The sequence below is a fragment of the Magnolia sinica genome, chromosome 10, assembly GCF_029962835.1.
Source record: "Magnolia sinica isolate HGM2019 chromosome 10, MsV1, whole genome shotgun sequence".
NCBI classification, from domain to species: Eukaryota; Viridiplantae; Streptophyta; class Magnoliopsida; order Magnoliales; family Magnoliaceae; genus Magnolia; species Magnolia sinica.
In genome coordinates, this window is record NC_080582.1 from 53,602,808 (window position 1) to 53,624,435 (window position 21,628).

Below are 21,628 nucleotides of genomic sequence, written 5' to 3' on the forward strand. Positions count from 1 at the left end.
AGGAACTCCTGCTGCTATTGCTGAATCTGCTGTTGCTGCATCAACAGTATCATCTGCTCAAACCTATCAGTAGGTGAAGCAGACGAAGGTGCACGGCTCGGCTCAGGAATCGAAGGCGTGACTAGAGGAGCCATAGGTGTTGGCCCAACACCAGCATGAGACGGACCCGCCTGTGGATCTGACTAGCTATCACTTTAGGGAGGAACCCTAGCAAGTGACTCAATCCAGGAGAGACGGGCCAAAGACTTCGAACCCTTAGGAGGCATCCCTATATTCAACAGAGGATGCAACCTGTCAGATTCTACGTCACATAATCCATCCATACAGCAATCACAGTACAACTCTAAAGATAAACAACATGCATTCCATTAATCAAAATTGTCGCAATACAAGTAGTGCAGCATTACATGAATCACGAATAGGAAAGCATGAGAACAACAACATTAACACTTCAAGCAACAACCAACAACAACTACAACAACTCCAACTACAAAGCCAACAACGGCTACACACAGAAAGAAAACAACAAACGAAGCAAAGGATGGCCACGACGATACTACTCGTCAGAATCAGGAGATGGAGGCGGGGCACCCTTATCCTGCAAGCAACATAGGATAGACTTCAGAGTTCGAGTCATCTTCTTAAACTTATGCTTAACAAGGGCTCGAAGATCAACAATATCCTGGCGTAAAACAACCTGCCCTTCTTCAAGCCGTGCGAGACGGGCATCTCTGGCAGTCTACTCTGCGCTCTGCTCTGGCGCCACAAGAGGAGAGCTATCACTCGTATCCTGTGCCTCATCCTCTTCCTCGTCCTGCTCTATTTCTTCCTCAATCTCAGCACCACCTTCAACATAACTCTCTTCATCATCGCTCTCTAACTCAGCCTCACTCTCTGAGGCATGTCGACCAGAACCGATCTCCATCTGCTTAAGAGTCCTCAGATTAATATGACGAATAGGAACCGGCTTCTCTACTCCAAGCCTATAGCCAAACTCATGTGCAAGCTTACAAATGAGGCGGCCAAATGGAAGCGACTCGGTCCTCCTACTCGAACGAGCGATGAGAATAATCTAGCGCAAGATGTACGTCGGCACACACAACTTCGCTTCTTGCCCACCTGATACAGGAAATCCACCATCAGGTGCGTACACTCGCTGCGGTTGCTCCACCTTGGGTATACATTGAACGTACACATGTGATGAAGCAAACGGAAGTCGTCCGTCATGTAGGTAGCCAGAAGACTCCTATTTGGCTGCCATTCGACCAGACAACCACACAAGGATCAGGTGCGACGATTCCTCTCACGCACACTGTTCACATTCATCTCACTGGCATGCACTTTACCAAGTGGCACATTCAGGAGTCGGGATATCAAAGCAATATTGACAATACTCACTCGACCGCTACCACAAGGAATCTTGAACTACAGAGGCTCCAGTGAAGGATCACGAATATTGGCATAAAAGGCTCAAACAGTACTAGCATTCACGCGATACTCGCCTTCAAACAAAGGACACCAACAAGCCCCTTCCAGGTGCTCCAACAACAAAAACTCGCCATACAGCCGCGGATCAACATGAGCCTCAAAAAGGACTCTACGGCCTTCATAAACTCCATGCGATAGCTCTACCAACAAAGTTCTACCAATGGGAGCTCGAGGATCGAGGTCCCACTTGGTCTGGAATTCACAAGTGGCGGACGTGCTAGTGGCGGCACCTCTCGGCCTCCGTGCACGGGTTGGGCGGCTAGGCCCGACTTCATCCACTGGCGCTCTCTTCCTCCCCATCAAAGAAAGAAGGGTAGAAATGGAAAATATGGCTGTGATGAACTCAAAGAGGGCCATGAGGAATGAGAGAAAGAGAGAAATAGGAAGATGGTGAAGCTTCACACACTTGAGAGCCCAAAAAGGAATGTGAGAGCTCAAATGAGAAGGAAAAGGAGTGAAATCAGCAATGGGGGTGAGGGTTTTGAGATAGGTGATGGGGTTTGCACGAAAATGAAGGAAGAAGAAGATTTGGAGAAGATTTGGAAGAGTTTAAAGAGGGTTTTCAAGAAAGGGAGAGCTTGGGAGGGAAGATTGTGAAGGAAGTAGGGTAAAGGAAAGGTTTTAAACAGAAAACCGTGGAGGGGTGGGCCACCTTAGTCCAGCAACTTTACATATCCAGGTCTGTGCATCTCATGTACAAGTGTAAAAGTCTTTACCGCAAGAGATAATACAAGTCAAGTTCTTCGGTTTCAAGCTTCAATATACATCAAGTGATGATAGTTCACCGCTTCAAGTTTTAAAGTACAAAGTGTCAAAGCTTCGTCTAAAGGTAAAGATCAACTTAAGCTCAAGCTTCAATGAATGTTAATTTCAAGCTTCAGAAGTCTCAAGTTCAAGGTTCTCTACATGACAAGACATCAAGCTTCATGAACTTCAAAGAACGACTATCAACTGAAGGAAAAGAAGTTCACAGCGTTCATACTTCACTAACAAGGTATGAATTACCTTAGATTGACCTTAGGGTAGGTCATTTTGAATACATAATTCAATTAGATCATTTTATAAGTGAATAAAATGTTTCTCGACTAGTCCTAGACTCTGTTCGACTAATCCTAGCACTGGCTCGACCAGTCCAAGAAATTCCATGACCAGTCCTAAGTTTGTTTCAAATTTTTAAAATTTTTTGTTAAGCTTTGACCAGTCCTGAAGACTGCTTGACTGATCATGTGAACAGTGCACGACTCATGCTCAACCAGTCCTACACCCACAACTCAAAGTCCAACGACTATTTCAGGTTCCACATAACTAGTCATAGACAGGTCACAATTTTCGTGGAGGTCCCTCGACCAGTCGTGAAGGTCCTACGACCAGTCGTGGAACGGCTTTATAAAATCGCGCTCAAATTTTCAAAAATCTATTGGTCCTACGACTAATTGTAGTGTCCAAAGGATCAGTCGTGATTGCAATTTCTTCACTAATAAATAGAGCACAAATTTCAGAGTTTTTCATTCAATTCAAGATAAATCAATACGCCACTCTAAGAGATAAGTCAGTATTCATTTTAAGCTACATTGTGCTCATTTAATATTCTCTTATTTTAGCTTTATTATATTTGATTTTGTATTCTTTATTCCAATCATATTTGAAAAAGGGATTGAGATTTACCCTTTTCTTAGAATCAAAATCAAATAAAGATAGCCCAACTTGATTTAATTTAAAATTAATTTAGAACCTAGAACCATTTCATAAGTGAGTTAGGAATTGAACTTCTATGTTGAAATTTTACTCCAATTTGGTTCTTCTGGGTGGCTTCACAAAGAGAATATCCAGGTATTTTACATTATTGTAAATTTCTGTTTTGGTTTTTGAGATTGTGCCAGAAAAATCTTTGTTTTGGTTTGTCTGAGGTGATCCAGAAAACTCAGACTGTTGGGTTTTTGAATTGCGTAAGCCCACTTGAAAGACACAATTGTGAGGGTTTTAGGTGAACATGGAAAAACCTATTTTCATAGTGAACACTAATATCCACTATGTGAAGATATTAGGAGTGGAGTAGTTGTGTGGCTGTTTTTCTAAACAGTTGGTGTACACACAAGCGAACCACTATAATTTCAAGTCTTGTGGATTGATTGTTTATCCCTTTTGTGAATGGTTATAATTTCCCTATTTTCATTTGTGGAGAATGTTGTAATACTTATGTGCATGTTTGGGAATGTTGTAAGAGCATAGATTTCCTTCCTTACTATTCATTTCTTTATTCCTCTGTATCAGTTTGAGTTTTTGATACACAAACTGTTCTAGTAAGGTTGTTCTTCCATAAACCCTTAATTTTTAGGGTGCAAGGTTGTCTTGAGAACAACATTTATATCAACCTCTCAATACTCGTTCATTTGAGGTTGTCTTTAAATTCAACATTGTGGGATTGTCTATTACTATCTATATTTTATTTATTTAAATTTCACTGTTATTTTTTTAATTTGGCATAGTCTTATTCACCCTCCCCCCCCCCCTGTAGGACATATAGCTCGGCCTTTTCAATTCAAATGTTTATATTATGTAACGCCCTGAAATTCAGGGGTCGAGCATAACTCAGCTCCCAAGTTCCAAAACATCACTTATGCAACATATTTAATGATGGATGTATGTTGTCTGTATTAGTGCATAAAACATGGAATAGATTAAGCCAAAGCACAGATATAATTCAGGGATAAGTGAATAAAGCAAGCGGAAGACTTATAGAAATATATGTGTACAAGTGCAAATCCCTGAAGTACATATACAAACCAGGTCGTAATGAAAGTGTTACTATCAAAATTTCAAGTATCAAGTTACATCATTTAATTTCCAAAAAATAATCCCAGAATCCCGCGCATCAGAACAAGGCTCGCTAGAACCCGTCTGAAAACTGCATATAAGAGAAAGCAGCCTCATCATCATCCATCTCCCGCTTTGCCTCAGAAATCGCATCAATATTTGCAACATCAGAACCTAAGACAGAGTCTGGTGGTGTTTAACACTGCCCCAGAACGTGGGAGTGAGTGATCAACTCAGTGGAACAATAAGGCACTGGTTAACATGTTATCAGTTCAATCAAGCAGTAATGATAAAGCAGAACAATTAAACAAGTCCTAAGTACTCTTGTTAATGCAAAGATGCATGCAGAATGATGCATGCCCTCACGCGTACACCCTCAGCGTCTTCATCTTACGTTACGCATGACATCACCTCAAAGTGCGCCACATCTACAAAGCACATGCAAATGCGGTGCATGAATATGATTACTAAGTTGTTATTAGTCCTTTTCATACAGCAGGATTGGGAAGCTAAGATACCTCCCTCATATCACCATCCAAACAGTGATCCATTCTAGGGTCGTCAGTCTTAGGCATTCATACGATCATATGTTTTCAGGTCGTTGCAAATGGCTCGTCACCAATCAATGCACGCCTATCATACCATTGTTACTACACTAAGGCTCGTCACCTCAATGCGGTATCCAGGTATACTCGAGGTCACTACAAAGGGCTCGTCACCAATCAATGTAGGCTGACAGCACGAATACAGTATCCTATACCACCATAATCGGCTCACGAGTTTAGTTGCTCACTGGTCACTACGGGGAGGCTCGTCACCCCAGCGTAGGCCGACAGCTCGACTACGGTGTCCCATACCACCATGTCTGGTTCATGAGTCTTAGCGAATCATGGTACCATGGTTAATAGGATTTCATTGGAAAGTTCGGTATCCTAGATTCAACCAGTAGCGTCCATACATGGTGAACATACATCGGACAATCGGGTTACTTGACGAACTCGACTAGCACGAGCGCACGTTGGGTTGAACGACATAGAGTGCGCAAACACTCCGCGTGGCCAAACCACTGCCGACAACTCTAATACGACTCAGGTTCGTCTAATCACGTCCTTTGTGGCGAAAACGATCTCAGCCACAACCTTAAGGCAGATTACCAATTTCCTGGATTATTCATAGTCCCAAACATATTACACTACAACAGATATTCATAACTGCAATTTAGAATAGTAATGGAACAACAACTCAAATCATGTGGTACTCAAGCATTTGAAGAATATCAACTTAACATAAATGTAAACATAAGTAATGCTTGAATTTAAATAATGAGGAATGTAACTAACATGAAGGAAATCATACACATCAATAGGGGTGTTGAGAATCACTTCTCAACGCCCGCAAATAGCGTAATAAGTTACACTTTAGATCATTTAGACATTTCTACAAACACTTAGAATACATTAAACAACACACATGACGTATGTTGAAAAACACACCTTTGGACAATTCCTCTTACGAAGGAGTTTTCATACACACATCTAGCATACTTACATGACAAATAATCATGGCAAACACAAGTGCATATTTTATACGTATACGGTACTTTATACATACACATAGAATACACGAATCTCAATATAATACATGCATATCAGGAACGCAACATAAACACAACATTTGGCATGTGAAATCTCATCCATAACAAGAATAAATCATTAACTGGCTTTGAAAGCCTTGAAAACCATAACCTATACACTTAAAGTCCGCACCTTAAGCCAGAAAAGAACACTGAATTGATTTCAGACGAGTTGTCTTCGTCAACGGCGATAGAATAACCTAAGACAAGAATAGAAATGAGATACAACAACACCAAGACTATTCTAAGCTCTAACACAGATTAAGGTTCACCCAAAGCTGAACTCAGAATCGTCAGAATAACGATTCAAAGTGAAGGTTCAAGGATGAAGAAGATCCGGAAAGAATCTAAGATGATTCACCAACTTCTCTCTCACTTTCTCTCTCTTTTCCACTCTCTTCTTGACTAGGGTTAGAGAAAATTCGTATGAAAAAGAGAGTTAGGGTTTAAGGACTATAAAAAGCCCTCAAATTGATGAAAATAACCCCAGGGCCAAGGTATACTTAAGGTATAACCAAAACCGGCCTCTCGCGATCCAACGAAGCACTTCTGGTGGGCCAAATACCATGAAAGGTCGGACTTAAGCTCCTCGACCATGGATCTAGGTCAAGCTGAGTTTTCTTACCGACCGGCTCTTCAGATTAGCCGTGGCGGACCACACTTAATTCAATGGTCACGGAATCTCGATCAAGTCCACAAGCATAAGGACATGCCTGGGCCACCTTCCCTGATCAATGGGTGAAATTGGGTCAGAATCCAACGGTCAGATAGCTTAAAATCGTCGTGCAAGCGATACGACTCAGATTTCATAAAAGCTTAATAAATATCCAACCGTTCTCACACTCTTCACTCTGAACTCAAACAAATCGACCCAGAACATCACATGGACTTGATTTTCGAGGTGATGGTCAAGCCCAACATGGTGACCGCAACAGCCTAAGATCATCGCTATCGGACTTTCGACGTGCGGTCCAGGTCCGATCCAAAACTTCCAAAAATTCCCCAGAATAACTGGATATAGCGATGGATCCCAGATTTCAGAGTAACATAGCGTTAACTAATCTACAGGTTTTAAGTCATGCAGATCCAATTTAAAGTGATTGATGCGAATTTCACAAGCAATCGAGTATAGCGCTAATTACACCAAAAACAACTACTTAGGGAAAGATTAGCACAAAATTTTCGGGTCATTACATATTAGTGGATATGTGATGATGCTGTTGCTTTTATGATTTAGGTAAACTTATGGTTATGCTTCTTATGAGACAAATGTACATTGAAAAAATCATCTTTGTAGGATCCCGAGATCGGAATCTAGCGTATGCGCGCTGGGAGCCGAGAATGGGGTACTATGGAGGCTGTCGACATCGGATTTGGCGATCGAAAATTTTATAAGCCCGATTTTCGGGTTTGGGGCGTGACACCTTTCGTTAGATATTTTCAGTATAAAATGATTTCTACTAGAGATGAGGGGAGAAATATCAGTATCTTCTGTCATCAAAGATCTCTTGCTTTTGCCACTTTTTTGTTCTAAAACTTCAATCGAGAAGCTTTCCAAATGTGATTAGTCCTATTGCATGGCAGCCAATTGGAAGAGGCGAGGAATTGTGAGCTTTGGGAAGCGATTATTTCCTTGAAATGGATAGGCAAAACATCATTTGATGTTTTTTTCTTTTTAATTATATTGAAGTACTTTATAATGTTTTTTTGGTCCTTCTCTTGGGTAATATATTTGTGCTTTGGGTTTTTATTTTGATGTTTTTTAACTAATGGGTTTTCTTATTTTCTTTTTCTTTTTCTATTTTGATGAAGTTTTTTTCTTGTTTGTTTTCATTTATTAAATATATGGCTAAGCTGGTTTTTTTCCCAAAGCGACTTGGCAAATTTAAGAATGGAGATTCTAGTGCAGAGGAGTTAGCCTCAGCTACCCAGGTCCAGGCTCCATACATGCCCATCACTCTTGAGAAGCTAACAGTTGAGTTTGTGAAGGTGACCGAGGCAATGAAGTCATTCAACGCACATCAGAAGCTTCACTTGGTATATCGATAAGGATATTGCTGATTCAAATCTATACGTGGCATACCTTCCTTAGGTTATGGATGATCGTTATTGATCAAGTTGTTTTCTCCTTTCGGCAGGCTCATCAGTGTGAAAGTAGTCAGGGACAAAATGACAGGTTTAAGTAAAGGCTTTGGCTTTGTTAAGTATGTTGATCCTGTTGATGCTGCGAAAGCTGTGGCCCATATGAATGGACACAAGATTGATGGGAAGACACCGGTGGTTAGGCTAGCAGGTCATCCACTGACGTATCTTGGCCTCTAATGATTTCATTTTTACAGACTATGATGGTTTGGTTTGGGGAGTGAATTTATGGGTCTTTGCTCACTCTTTTGTGAACTATTCAAAGATATTTGACCTTGATAACACTTACCTTACACACAAAGAAATATGGAAGGTATCATCATTGACAGCTACTGTGCTGGTTAAAACTATGCTGTCAGCTGTTTTTCTTTCCTTGATTAACGATGTTCTAACCATTCAGGGAGACATTTATTGCTTTTGTTTATTGTTGGCTATTTTATTCCCACATTCAATCTCAAAAATTATGATTTAATGTTAACAAGTCTAACAATGATTTGTTAGAATGTTAGACTGGGCAACTTACAGGTCCTAATTCTTTGTTACAATCTAAAATAAGGCCAGGAATTTTTCTTCTTTGTAAAATTTTTTCATATCTATGACTGTGGTTAATTTATATTCGTGTTTCATTTGGGGATTAGTTTTCTAGAATTGTATGTGAATCGCTGCCATGCTTGTGGTACATCCAGTTCGTCTGTCTCCACACCCTTTCTTTTACATATTGCCAGTCTTACTGGTCAATCAGTAGGTGTGCTTGGTTCAGCCTGCTTGCTGTTGGCAATGGTTCTTTCATTTTGTTTATTCTGCTTAAGGTCTGCTGGAGAGAGCCTTTGTTCCAAGCTGGAATGGTCATCTCACCATCTATAGAAAATGTGCCTTTCCTTAGCATGTTTGCTTGTTTAGTACAAGTGCTAACCTTTCAATTTTATTCTACCCCCTCATTTGCAGTCAAGTTGTAATATTGGCATGTACAAGTTACTAACTATAATCAATAATGTTGAGACAACTTCCATGAATCTAACGACTGGTGGTTAAGAAAACTATGATAATGGGTAGAAAACACTTGAGAGCTTTGTTGGGGACTCTATAACTTAAGTCAAATCCTAGGAAAAATAATTTGAAACCCCTCTTGAATAAATCCTATGATTCTATGATTGGAATCTTACAATTTATGATTTGGTTCCCAATTTATTATTCAAATTATACTCATTTTATTCTTCTTCTTCTTCTTCTTCTTCTTCTTCTTCTTCTTGTTCTTACATTTTATTTGGCTTCCATTTTATGTTTTTAAAGTGGCGGGGGCTTTAATAATATTTTAAAATAGGTCAATTGTTTAAACTAGGGGAGCTGAGACCTGAGTGTTGCAGGAGTTGCCGATGGCATACATCGAAGATTTTCCAGAGGAATGGTTTGAATCACATTTTCAAAGGGTGTTTAGCGGGTATAGAGAGGTGAAAGAAGTCATTATTCCCAGGAAAGGGGATTTGTTGTAATCAGAGGCTCCGTTTTTTTTTAGATTAAAGGGATAAAAGAGATGAAGGCAGCAATAGAGGCAATGAATGGTTCACTATTTAGAGAATTCTACATGTTTCATAAGATCCTTCTCATGTCAGACAGGAACCCTCTCTATTTCGGCAAAGGGTCAGAGGCTTTGGATTACTCCAGCATCAATCATACTCCCTTAGTCGCCAGGAATCCTTCTGATTTCCTTCTCGACCTTGCAAATGGTACGAATATTCATCTGTTTTCTTCCTTGTTATACAAGAAAATGGTTTAATTTCTAATTTAAACCCTTAAATGAATCTATTTGTAGGTATATCTGGTGATAATGTGGAGGAGAATAGGGCAGCTATGAAGGAAGAATTGGTTGCTGCCTATAGGAGTAACATTGTTGAGAAGCTGAAAAAGGAGCTTAAAGGGATTGCAATTCAAGGGGGAGAGAGCGTAAATGATAAAAAAGATGGGAATGCCTTAGAAAGCCAGGTATTTGTTGCAAATTAAAGGTTCTTTAGTGTTCCATACATGTCTGCTGAATAAGGATTTCTTTAAATCCTCCTTGTTCAACAGAGTAGACACCCCCTTCTCCTGTTGAAGCAAAACATGGTGATGAGGATTGATTATAAGATGTCCATGCTTCATGGAGTTCCAAGTGCACACCATAATACATCTATTGTATGCATGGTATTTATGTGTGTTAATGTAGATTGTCAATTTGATGGGCTACCACATGGAATGTGGATGGCCAGAGCTCAGAAAGCAAGTTGATTGCCTGTCATGGTCATCCGTTTAGTGGCCTGAAAAATGAGAGCACTTGTGTATGGCAACCGAGACTATCAGCTTGGTGGCTACCACATGGATCATGGATGGCTGGACCTCAGAATTAACTCGATTAGTCTCATAGTCATATGATTAGTTGCCTAAAAGGGAGATGGTTATCAAAAATAATGAGCAGCAGTCTCCATTTAGCTGCAAAACTCGCGACAATTGGGTGGTCAGAGATGTTCAATCGCTATAAAAATTTGGACGGAGAGTATGTCGAGTTTTCTCAACCGTCACTTTCGTCGATCCTAGTAGAGTCGTCGGTTGATTCAGAAACATCCGGCTGTAATTCCACTCCATTGGTCTGTTTTTCACTATTTTTACAATACACGAAGCAGTTATCGAGGTCGAGCTCGCGTCTGGAATTTGGAGCGTTGATGGAATCGAAAACGAATACTCTAACAAATTTACCATCAGATCTTCAATTTCCATAAAATTTCTTAATTTTTTAAGTTGTTTTGTATTTATATTGTCTAAATTGATATTGTGATTTTTAGCTTTTGAGGTTCAAAAATGAAGAGCATGAAGAGAGCTACAAAAAACTCATAAACAAGGAGAGGAGACGCGAGTATCAGCACGACTATGTCGAGGAATACGGCCTGATGATGGAGTACGGAGATGTCGTGCTCCATCAGCGGCTGCTGATGCTGAACTGGATAATCGAGATGAGGGACTCTCGAATCATGTTTTCTTAACAATATTTTGTGAGAATCTAAAATATTGGCCAATATGCAACGAGTCCCATAAAGTTCTCATTACATTGAATGGTGACTATATGAATATCACAAATAATATAGGAGTTCATTTATATTTGTCATCCCTGTTTGTAGTTGTGGGTAATTACCAATAACTAATTATCTTTGGTACAAACCTTGTCTCTTCTCTCTCTCTCTCTGCAGTTAGGTTGAATGTCACCTTCAACATGGCTATTTTTTTCTCTATGATTTAGGTGAATGTCACCACCAATAGGCCTCTATCTCTGTCTACAATTTAGATGGTCTCTCCTTCTGTCCCTCGCTTTATTGACAGTTTAATCTTCTAAACCTTTGCAACGCCAGTGTACTCTTTCTTGTAAATTCACATATAAAGATTAGTTACAACAGGAATCCAATTTTTCCCGTTTCTTGGTCATTGTAATTTTGATGGCACTGAGGAGGTGATTTTATTATCCAATTATTGTTGTAACCCCCACATTTCAGCTTTGTTTTTATCAATTTCTTTCATTTTCCATTCCTGTTATTTTAGTAAACTAGAATGTAGCAGTTCTTAAATATAGCTGTTAAACTCAAATCAGGGTGATGTCTCAGTGACTATCAATTGACAAATGGCAGATTGAATGTTTCATTGGATTTTCTTGTCATAATGGCAGTTGCCGAAATGTAATTCGAATGCATGTTGCCTAATGGATATTTTCTTACCTAAATTGGTAGGTTCGATGTCATACGATATAATTTAATTGCCGAATGTATTTTAAGACTAATCATGCTTTCTTTTCAAGCTAATGATATTATCATAATTTAGTTTTCTATTTTCCTTTTTTCAGGATTGATGGTAACTCATGGAAATGATGCTCCTTTGGCTGTTATGCTCCGATCCAAGAGAAAATAGTCACGTGGAAGGGGACCTTACTGAAACAGTTCATGTGGAAGGCTATGTGGCAATTTGTTTGTTTTGAAAACTTTAAATAGACCATTAATTGTTTTGTTGATTGTTGTCTTGATGGATGTTAAATGGGTGAAACATGCACAGGTTCAATCATTGGTTGATTATAATATTGTTAGCTTTTGTTGATAGAAACTAGATTTAGCCTCGATTATTAATAAATGATGTTAAAAATTGATTTTAGCCTCAGCTGATGCCAACAAAGGCTAAATCTATCTTTAATCTCAGTTTTTCCTTAGTTACTTAAACTAAGATTACAACTCCTGTGGCTAAAGGCTTTAACCTCGGTTGTTGAGAACCGAGGTTAAAAATAGATTTAGCTTCAGTTGGAGTCAATTGAGACTAAAATTTGGATTTAGTCTCAGTTGGAAACAATGGAGGCTAAAATTTTAATTTAGCCTCATTTCGAGAAAATTGAAGCTAAAAAGGTATCTTATCCTCAGTTGAAGACCGAGGCTATAAAAGTCATTTTAGCCTCGGTTGCTAAAACTGAGGCTAAAGCCTTTATCCATGGGGGTTTTAACCTCGATTTGGATGACTGAGGCAAATCTGAGGCTAAAGGCTTTAGCCTCAGTTTTTAACCATTTTAGCCACAGTTTTGAACCGAGGATAAAGCCCCTTTTTCTTGCAGTGAGTCCAAGATCTAACGGTGGGTGTTCATAGTACTAGATCATAATTTTGATTTAGGGCCCACATGATTTGGGACCCACTTGTTGTATGTGTTGTATATGGCCCTCATACGGGAGCTCATAGTGGCGGAGCTCCCCCGCCTCACCGTCCTCTCTTTCTCTCTCTCTTTCTTTTTTTTATGACAATGATGTGTGGGGTGGGTGTTCGTTATGGTGGTCCACCCGAGCCGCCCATGTGTTGGGCTTACTGTACTAGACCGTCCAGTGGCAGGTCTGTTAGCCTGTTCGTCTGGACAGGCCCAGCTAAAGAGAAAACATAAATATCAGCTCTATACAAAGCCTTGGTGGGCCACACGCGTGGACTCACCCATGATGAATATGTTATATCCTTCCCATTCAGTCCCTGTACGGTGGGACTGAACCGAGTATATGTTTCACCCACGCCGTCCGTGCATGTGTGGATCCACACGTACGGGAAGGTGGGTCCCGTATCCTAGTCTGTACCGTTCTGTAGGCTTCTACAGTCTTCTCAGTCGAATTCTGGCAATCCTCTACCTGTATTCAACGTTTACGCGCGATCCTAAGTTGAGTCCTGCATAACGAAGTTGGCTAGACCCAAAACTTATACCCTAGCGACCGCGCCATCGCTATGATTCTAATGCCGCGACTCGCGCACCGAACCGATACCCGGGCCAGGAGATGTGGGCCTGCGTTTATCTCGAGGAAAACGCTGTGCATTGCGAATTCTGAGAGAATCTCTACGACCCGTCACATCAAATCAAGTCAAGTACACCACCATACGCCATGCCACCTCACCCTATCCTAAGTACAAACACCCACTTCCTCTTTTTCCATAAGTCAGCTATCTCTCTCCCTACCCATCCCTCTTTTACCAAAATTTCAAACAAACTGATACCTCTCCATCCCCTTCTTTACAACACCCATTATACCCATCTTATATCAATCCATCACCTCTCTTTCTCTCTTATTCTCTAAGCAATCTCCCAACTCCCATGAAAACTTCCAACGTTCAAGCTCTCTCTCCCAAAAACAAGTGTGACCCATTTTCCCACCCTCTCATCTCCCATCTCAACCATTCATTCTCCATCAACCTCCATTAAAATAGAAGGCAATGAGCATAGAAGTCCAAGGAGCTAAAGAAGAAGGCTGATAGGTGGGTGATCCACCATTGATTTCAATTTCTAAGGGCCCACTTATTGTTGGACCCACTTAATGTATGCATTGTATTTGGGAGGGCTCAATAGTGTCGGGGTCCCTCCCCTTCACGTGTATTTCTCTCTCTCTCTTTCTCTCTCTCTTTCTTTTTTTTATGACAATGATGTGTGGGGTGGGTGTTCATTATGGTGGTCCACCCGAGCCGCCCATGTGTTGGGCTTACTGTACTAGACCGTCCAGTGGCAGGTCTGTTAGCCTGTTCGTCTGGACAGGTCCAGCTAAAGAGAAAACATAAATATCAGCTCTATACAAAGCCTTGGTGGGCCACACGCGTGGACTCACCCATGATGAATATGTTATATCCTTCCCATTCAGTCCCTGTACGGTGGGACTGAACCGAGTATATGTTTCACCCACGCCGTCCGTGCATGTGTGGATCCACACGTACGGGAAGGTGGGTCCCGTATCCTAGTCTGTACCGTTCTGTAGGCTTCTACAGTCTTCTCAGTCGAATTCTGGCAATCCTCTACCTGTATTCAACGTTTACGCGCGATCCTAAGTTGAGTCCTGCATAACGAAGTTGGCTAGACCCAAAACTTATACCCTAGCGACCGCGCCATCGCTATGATTCTAATGCCGCGACTCGCGCACCGAACCGATACCCGGGCCAGGAGATGTGGGCCTGCGTTTATCTCGAGGAAAACGCTGTGCATTGCGAATTCTGAGAGAATCTCTACGACCCGTCACATCAAATCAAGTCAAGTACACCACCATACGCCATGCCACCTCACCCTATCCTAAGTACAAACACCCACTTCCTCTTTTTCCATAAGTCAGCTATCTCTCTCCCTACCCATCCCTCTTTTACCAAAATTTCAAACAAACTGATACCTCTCCATCCCCTTCTTTACAACACCCATTATACCCATCTTATATCAATCCATCACCTCTCTTTCTCTCTTATTCTCTAAGCAATCTCCCAACTCCCATGAAAACTTCCAACGTTCAAGCTCTCTCTCCCAAAAACAAGTGTGACCCATTTTCCCACCCTCTCATCTCCCATCTCAACCATTCATTCTCCATCAACCTCCATTAAAATAGAAGGCAATGAGCATAGAAGTCCAAGGAGCTAAAGAAGAAGGCTGATAGGTGGGTGATCCACCATTGATTTCAATTTCTAAGGGCCCACTTATTGTTGGACCCACTTAATGTATGCATTGTATTTGGGAGGGCTCAATAGTGTCGGGGTCCCTCCCCTTCACGTGTATTTCTCTCTCTCTCTCTCTCTCTCTCTCTCTCTCTCTCTTTGATTTTGTGGCCCACCTGATGAATGAGTTGTATCCACGCTGTCATGGTGGGGTCCATTTGTTGTATGTAATTCATTAGCATCGTCCATCTGGACGGTACCAATTAGAAACCCAGAATGTATGTGAACGTCCTAGCCATCCATTGAATGGACATGAACCCTACCACAGCAGCGTGTGTGGCCTACCATGATGGATGTACATCCAGACCGTCCATTCATGTGGAGCCTACCATCAGGTTGTCCGCCCAGCCTCTCTGGACACTGGGCGCTAACAGTCCTACCCTCCCACACACTTGCGTTTATATGTAATATATTATATTATGATATATGTTATTATATAAATATAATATTTTATATTAAATGATAATATGGTGGGCCACTCTGACGTGGGACCCACCTTACCTCGGTAGCTATACAGCGGTTGCATTGACGTCAGTTGCATCTGACATGTGGTCATCCAGAGGTCTGGATGGTGGGACTCCCGCTGATGGATGGATCTCATCTAACCATCCATCCATTTGGCTTGCCCGAATATGGTGGGCCGTGCTCTTGGGCGCTGACCCCACCGTGATGCGTGTGTTATATCCCTACTGTTCATCTGTTGAACGTGTGGGGACCAGCACCACCATCCATTTAGTTGGTGAGCTCATCAACTTCTTGAGACTAAAAATGAAGTAGATTCACATCTCTGGTGGGCCACGTACGTGGACCCCACCCATAATGTATGTGATCCAACTAAGTCGTCCGTTCATCTGGCGAGCTTGTCTCAACGCTTGAGACTGAAAATAAGACAGATCTAGTATCACATGGACCAAATTATAGAAAATAATGGATTGAACACCCACCATTGAAACCCCTTTTGGGTTACAGAAGTTTTGAACCAATATGATATTTGTCTTCCCTCACTGTTCAGGTCTTTGAGGTCTTATGAATAGTCTAGATGGGAAATAAATGCTATGGTGGGCCCTTTAAATTTTTAACAGTGTGAATCATTATCACCACTGTTAAGTGTGGTATGGTACAGATGATCTTTGGCTAAGATTCATTTTTTTATAATGCTCTATGATAATCTCTAACAATGGATGAATGGTGTATTGGAATCGGTCCATTGATTTGGCCCATTTGAATCGGCCCATTTGACTCGGCCCATTGATTCGGCCCATTTGAATTGGCCCATTTGACTCGGCCCGTTTGATTCGGCCCATTGATTTGGCCCATTTGAATCGACCCATTTGACTCTACCCATTGATTTAGCCCATTTGACTCGGCCCATTTGATTTGGCCCATTTGAATCAGCCCATTCGATTCGGCCCATTTGACTTGGCCCATTGATTCGGCCCATTTGAGTCTGCCCATTTGATTCGGCCCATTTGATTTTGCCCATTTGAATCGGCCCATTGATTTGGCTCACTTGAATTGGCCCATTTAACTCGGCCCATTTGATTCAGTCCATTTGATATGGCCCGATGTTATATATATATATATATATATATATATATATATTGGCCCATGAGCGAGGCCCAATGTGATGCGTATATGCCCCATAAGTGAGGCCCATAATGATGTGTATTAGACCCTTGTATGAGACCATGGACCCATTATACAATTGACCCAATGAATGCCATTCCTTGGGAGCAATGTTGGTTAAAGGTCCGCATTGATGGGCAATGATGGTTGGACATACACATTGTGACCTTCCCTTAGGCCTTGTTAGGCCCTTCCTCATCATTCTCTCGTGGTTTAACCCAAACGCTTAGGCCCCATTAATTTTAATTAGTCCATCATCGGTCGTCTATTTATGGACCCCACCTTGCGTCAAGGTTGATTATCGATGTCAATTATTGGTGTCGATTGTCGATACCGGCTACCATTGCCAATTATGAGTTTGTGACAGCATAACATTATGATACATGCCTATACGCATCATCTGTATGTTTATTATGTGATGTGATTAGCCATTGCATATGCCATAGTACAGGTAGTTTATGGGACTCCCTGATAGGCAGAGTTATCCCACATGAGCGCACGGCATGCACAGGATTGATGCATGATTGAACTGCATGATTCATGCACTTTGCATTTGTGTGATTGTGATTACTGTATGCCCTAACGACATTAGGGCCATAGCCTCCACAGACGCATCTCACATCAGCAGTATCTTGCATCGGATAGCCTTGATACTACTGATTGCATTCATGTACCCATCAGCATGATTCCGCATTACTCTAACATTGCATTCTGATCACGTTCTCATTACGCACACACTTACACCACCCTCTAAGCTTTCTATAAGCTTATACACGATTGATGCCTGTAGATGACGCCAAGTCGCAGCCGTAGCTTCGCCGTAGTAGGAGTGCGTAGTTGGGCTTCAGGAGTTTTCGTTATTACCATTATCTTGTATTTCCCTTGTACTCAACATTTTTTATCGTAATGGATTTTGTAATGGTATTCTTGTAGTTATTGTTCTTAGGTTATGCTTATGGTTATGCTTATTATGAATCAAAATCATGTTTGAAATCCTCCTTGTAGATCCCAGGATTGGAACCTGGTGTATGAGTGCCGGGAGCCGAGAATGGGGTACTATGGATGCTTTCAGCGTCGGATTCGGTGATCGAAAATTTTAAGAGCTCGATTTTCGAGTTTGGGGCGTGGCACCGTCCATCTAGTAATGAAGTGAATTCAATTCTCTGGTGGGCCACGTACATGGGACCCACACGTGATGTATGTCTTATATCCACCCATCCTTTTTTTGGACACTGGATACTTTAAATATATATATATATATATATATATATATATTAATAATAGTAATAAATAAATATATAATATAAATTATTATTGTAATATAATATAATATATTATAATATGGTGGGCCTTACGTGGGACCCACCTAAGGAAGCTGGTTGGCTAGCGTTCCTTACAACAGTAATATAGTTGTTGTATTGACGTTAGCAAGGGCCATAGGCCCCATGATGTAAGTGTTGTACCCTCACCGTCCATCTGGAGGTGAGGCCTACCTTGATGTGGTTATCCACATCGTCCACTGTCTAGACGGTGGGACCCACCTGCTACTTATGACATCAGCAATATATGGGTCTGATCACGAGTATGTATTATATCCTAACCATCCATCCGTTTCACCCATACCGTTCACCTGTTGGACGAGCAGCAGATCAAGAAGTTTTGGTGGGTCCCACTCGAGGTATGTGTTTCATCTATATTGCCCATCTATTTTGACAGCGAGTGGAGCCCACCTATGATATACGTTTTTTAACCTGGCTGTCCATCTAGATGGACCCATTGTGATGTACGTATTAGATCCAAACCATCTATCAGGTGGACCACACTGCAGAAATCAATGGAGAATTGACGCCTACCATTGAAACCCGTTTTGGGTCCTAGAAGTTTTGAATCAATATGAAATTGTTATTCCTCTTAATTTAGGCTTTTGCGACCTTATGAACAAATTGGATGGAAAATAAATGTTGGTAGGCCTGGTGAATTAACAGTGAAAATCATTATCTCCACTGTTATTTGTGGTATGGTCCAGATGATCTTCCCTTATGATTCATTTGGGTAATGCTCTAAAATGATCTCTAAAATTGATGAATGGTGTAGATGGTGAGGCCCATGTGATGTGGCCCACTTGATGTGTATGAAGCCCATTAGTGTGGCCCACTTGACGTTTATGAGGCCCATTGGTGCGGCCCGTTGATGTGGCCCACTTGAGGCTTATGATGCCCATTGGTGCAGCCCGTTGATGTGGCCCACTTAATGTTTATGAGGCCTATTGGTGTGGCCCATTGATGTGGCCCACTTGATGTATATGAGGCCCGATGTGATGCATTTATGGCCCATGCGTTGAGGCCCACTATGATTCATTTGAGGCCCACTGTTGTGGCCCATTGCGATGTATATGAGGCCTTAAGATGTGGCCCATTGTGATGTATATCCAGCCCGCAAGTGAGGCCCGATGTGATGTAATTATGGCCCATGTGTCGAGGCCCTTTGTGACGTATAGCAGCCCATAAGCAAGGCCCATAGTGATGTGTATTAGGTCCTTGTGTGAGGCCATGGGACCACGATACGTTTGGCACTATTTAGGCCACTCTTTGGGAGCAATGTTGGTTAAATGTCCACATAACGAGGGAGTCACAAGCATTTTATTCGCATCATGCGATTTTGAAAGATTAACGATCAAGATTGAGAAATGACGATCGAAATCTTCTAGCATGCTTTTGGGGTATCAAACGGCCTCGGAATCAAGTGACTTTCTCTTTGAAAGCTCGTCAAGTTACCTTTTCAATGAGCTAAAAACCGTCTAAATCTCAACTCCGATGAGGGAGTTATGCGGGTTTTCTTAGGAATAGGGGATGTGGGAAAATTTCCAGACCATTTACTCTCACCCCACTTTTGGAGGCACAAACGGTCTCGTAACGCGACGATTTAAGTATGGTTTCGAAGAGAAGTGACACACCTTTCTAATAAACCTAAAATCGACCCAATCTAATAGATAATGAGGGAGTTACAAGCATTTTATTCGCATCATGCAATTTCAAAAGATTAACGATCAAGATTGGGAAACGACGATCGAAGGCTTCTAGCATGCTTTTGGGTATCAAACGGCCTCAAAATCAGGTGATTCTTCTTTCGTTTTGAAACCATGTCAAGTTACCTTTTCAACGAGATAAAATCTCTCTAAATCTGACTTCCGATAAGGGAGTTATAAAGGTTTTTCTAGGAACAGGGGATGTTGGAAAATTTTCAGACTATTTACCCTCACCCCACTTTTGGAGGCCCAAATGGTCTCTGAACCCGACGTTTCAAGTTGGTTTTTGAAGAACATTAACACACCTTTCCAATGAACCTAAAATCAACCCAATCCGATATATAACGAGGGAGTTACGAGGATTTTAATCACATCACGAGATTTTGAAAGATTAACAATCGAAATTGAGAAATGACGATCGAAGGATTCTAGCATGCATTTGGGGTTCTAAACAGCCTTGGAATCAGGCAATTCTTTTTTTTTTAAGTTCATCAAGCTACCTTTCCAATGAGCTAAAAATTGTACAAATATGACCTCCGATGAGGGAGTTATGAGGATTGTCGTTGGAACATGGGAAGTTAAAAAATTTCTAGACCATTTACTCTCACCCTACTTTTAGAGGCCTAAACGGTCTTAGAATGTGAGGATTAAAGTGGAGTTTCGAAGAGAACTGACACACCTTTCCAATGAACCCAAAATTGACATAATCCGGTATGTAACGAAGGAGTTACGAGGGTTTTATTCGCATCACGCGATTTCGAAAGATTAACCATCGAGATTGAGAAACGATGATCGAAGGCTTCTAGCATGCTTTTAGGGTAACAAATGGCCTCAGAATCCGGTGATTCTTCTTTGTTTTGAAATTTTGTTAAGTTTCCTTTCCAATGAGCTAAAAACCGTCCAAATCTCACCTTCGATGAGTGAGTTATGAGGGTTTTCGTGGGAACAGCGGATGTTGGAAAAATTCTGGACCATATACACTCACCCCAAGTTTGGAAGCCCAAACGGTCTCAGAACGTGACAATTCAAGTGGGGTTTCAAAGAGCACTGACACCGTTCCAATGAACTTAAAATCGACCCAATCCGATATATAACGAGGAAGTTATGAGCATTTTATTCACATCATGCGATTTTGAAAGATTAAGGATCGAGATTGAGAAACGACGAATGAAGGATTCTAACATGATTTTAGGGTATCAAACGGCCTCGGAATAGGGCGATTCTTCTTTCATTTAGAAAGATCGTCAAGTTATGTTTCTAATGACCTAAAAATCGTCCAAATCTGACCTCCAATGAAGGAGTTATGACGGTTTTCATGAGAATAGGGGATGTTGGAAAAATTCTAGACCATTTACTCTAACCCCACTTTTGGAGGCCCAAACGGTCTTGGAAAGTGACGATTTAAGTGGGGTTTCGAAGAGAACTGACACACCTTTCTAATGAACTAGAAATTAACATAAGCCAATATATAACGAGGGGGTTATGAGCATTTTATTCGCATCACATGATTTCAAAAGATTTACGATAGAGATTGAGAAACAACGATCGAAGACTTCTAGCATGCTTTTGGGATATCAAACGGCCTCAGAATCAGGTGATTTTTTCTTTTAGTTTGAAAGCTCACCAAGTTAACTTTCCAACAAGTTAAAAATCATCTAAACTTGAGCTTTGATGAGGGAGTTATGAGCATTAACATGGGAACAGGGGATGTTGAAAATCTTTCAGACCATTTACTCTCACCCCACTTTTGGAGGGACAAACCGTCTCAGAACGTGAAAATTCAAGTGGGGTTTCGAAGAGCACTGACACACCTTTCCAATGAACTAAAAATTGACCCAATCCGAAATCTAACGAGGGAGGTACGAATGTTTTATTCACATTACGCAATTTCTAAAGATTAACGATCGAGA